The 2347-nt window shown below is 46.0% G+C and overlaps 1 pseudogene; it reads left to right on the top strand.

Annotated features, from left to right (window-relative positions):
* Window positions 1-1981: 1981 nt before the first annotated feature.
* LOC126249873 (5S ribosomal RNA) lies at window positions 1982-2099 on the top strand (annotated as a pseudogene).
* The last annotated feature ends 248 nt before the right edge of the window (window positions 2100-2347 follow it).

Raw genomic sequence — 2347 nt, 5'->3', positions numbered from 1 at the left:
TGTAATTACCTTAGGATGTTTATATACGTCTGGCATGAAAAATACATGAAACCAGTGACTTAGCATCAGATGTCTAGAAAATCATTATCATCCCATTGCAAAAGAAGGCACGTGAAGATAAAAGCAAAAATTGACTACTAGTCTGGTAATTGACGCTTCTAATTTGGCGTCCATTATCAGTTACAGAAGAACAGAAAAAAATGAAGTATTGGTGGAAGACCAATTTGGTTTCAGGAAGGGACAATATACCAGAGAAGAAATTTTGAATTCTTCCTGTTAATGGAAGGAGGTCTGAAGAAATATCGAAATATCTTCTTGTATCTGTGGGCCTAGCGGAAGCCTTCAACAATTTAAGGTGAAATAAGATGTTCACAACCCTTAGAAAATTAAATAGACAGACGAATAACCTACGAAACTCAAATGGGAGTAACAATAGTCGAACTTAATGGAAGGTAGTTTCCGTGATAAGGAGAGTGTAAGGCACGGATGTAGATTATAACAGCTATTATTTAACGTGCACATCGAATCAATAAATGTACTCCCAGAAAATTTAAGATCAGATGGTTCAAATGGCTCTAAGCACTATGGGACTTAACATCTGAGATCATCAGTCCCGTAGGCTTAGAACTACTTAAACCTACCTTAACTAAGGACAGCACACACATCCATGGCCGAGGCAGGATTCGAACCTGCGAAGTAGCAGCAGCGCGGTTCCGGACTGAAGCGCCTAGAACCGCTCGGCCACAGTTGAAAATTTAGGAAAAACAGAAAACGTTACAGGGGAGTGGACGTTAATGCTAAGGATTGAAGGCGACACAGCCCTTCTGGTCGGATGTATGCTAGATTCGACTTGCTTAACATTAAAATTCGAACGACGCACTATTGGAAGTAATCAAAAACTTCTGATACTACGAAGTGCACTATATACGGTGGCCGAAGCAAGGTCGATATCAAAAGTAGATTGACGCGAAGAAGAAAGCATTCTTCAATTAAACAGCTCTACTGACATCAGACATTAATGTGAAGCAGAGGAAGACATTTCTGAAGGGTACGTCTGGAGCACAGCAATACATTAACTGAACAGAAGTACCCGGACATCTGTTAGTGGACATTAATATGGGGTGAGTCCACTCATCGCCTTTATGACGGCTTGAGCTTTACTGCGGACGCTTTCACAGTGAGGTGTCTCAACATCTATGGAGGAATTGTAGACCAGAGAACGTAGTGAAATAGGACGCTGGGGTCTCGAGAAAAGTCGACGTTCTAACTCATCCCGAAGGTAACCAGTTTTCCATTGGATTCAGGTTGTGAGTCTAAATAATGACAGTCCATTTCAGGAATGTTATTGTCCACAAACCATTGCCCGTAGATGCTGCTTGCTCACAAGATGCATGCTGATACGACAAATAATAATTGTCTCCGAACTGCTCCTCTGTTGTACGCAGCGTACAAGTCTGTCAAATGTGATCATGTTGCTCCGCAGATAGCGTTTTCCTTAGCGCAACAAGCTAACCACGCAAACACCACCATACCGGAATACCACATCTCCCGTACTTCCGCGTTGTCACTACACATAGTGGAAGGTTACGTTCTCCTGACATTCGCCAATTCCTAGCCCTCCCAACGGACTGCCACAATGTGTAGCGTCATTCATCACTTAGAATCAATCAGTTCAAATTGGTTCAAATGGCTCTGAGCACTATGCGACTTAACTTCTGAGGTCATCAGTCGCCTAGAACTTAGAACTAATAAACCTAACTAACCTAAGGACATCACACACATCCATGCCCGAGGCAGGATTCGAACCTGCGACCGTAGCGGTCGCTCGGTTCCAGACTGTAGCGCCTAGAACCGCACGGCCACTCAGGCCGGCGAATCAATCATTTCCAGTGGTTCGTTGCCCAAAGGCGTCTCCCCTTCCACCACCTTAAGCGTCGTTCAGCACTGACTACAAAAAAGTGTGGCTTGTGGGGAACTGCTCGGCAACGGCCTTGCCGCAGTGGATACACCGGTTCCCGTGAGATCACCGAAGTTAAGCGCTTTCGGGCGTGATCGGCACTTGGATGGGTGACCATCCAGGCCGCCACGCACTGTTGCCATTTTTCGGGGTGCACTCAGCCTCGTGATGCCAACTGAGGAGCTACTGCACCGACTAGCAGCGGCTTCGGTCAAGAAAACCATCATAACGACCGGGAGAGCGGTGTGCTGACCCCACGCCCCTCCTATCCGCATCCTCCATGAGGATGACACGGTGGTCGGATGGTCCCGGGAGGCCACTCGTGGCCTGAAGACAGAGTGGTAGACCAATATATCTCATTCGCTTTAACTCCTTGCACAGAGTAATTGC

Source organism: Schistocerca nitens, chromosome 3, assembly GCF_023898315.1.
Source record: "Schistocerca nitens isolate TAMUIC-IGC-003100 chromosome 3, iqSchNite1.1, whole genome shotgun sequence".
NCBI lineage: Eukaryota > Metazoa > Arthropoda > Insecta > Orthoptera > Acrididae > Schistocerca > Schistocerca nitens.
Note: the sequence above shows the minus strand (reverse complement) of the source record. Positions and strands in the feature narration are given on the sequence as shown.